Here is a 244-nt window from a genome sequence, read left to right as displayed (position 1 = left end):
CTATACTGACCTGCTGCACTGCTCTGCTACATTCCTATACTAACCTGCTGCACTGCTCTGCTACATTCCTATATTGACCTGCTGCACTGCTCTGCTACATTCCTATACTGACCTGCTGCACTGCATTGCTACATTCCTGTACTGACCTGCTACATTCCTATACTGACCTGCTGCACTGCTACATTCCTATACTGACCTGCTAAATTCCTATACTGACCTGCTACATTCCTATACTGACCTGCTA

Source organism: Nanorana parkeri, unplaced genomic scaffold (genome assembly GCF_000935625.1).
Source record: "Nanorana parkeri isolate BGI_ZX_2015 unplaced genomic scaffold, ASM93562v1 scaffold3184, whole genome shotgun sequence".
NCBI classification, from domain to species: Eukaryota; Metazoa; Chordata; class Amphibia; order Anura; family Dicroglossidae; genus Nanorana; species Nanorana parkeri.
This window is presented reverse-complemented; position numbering follows the sequence as displayed.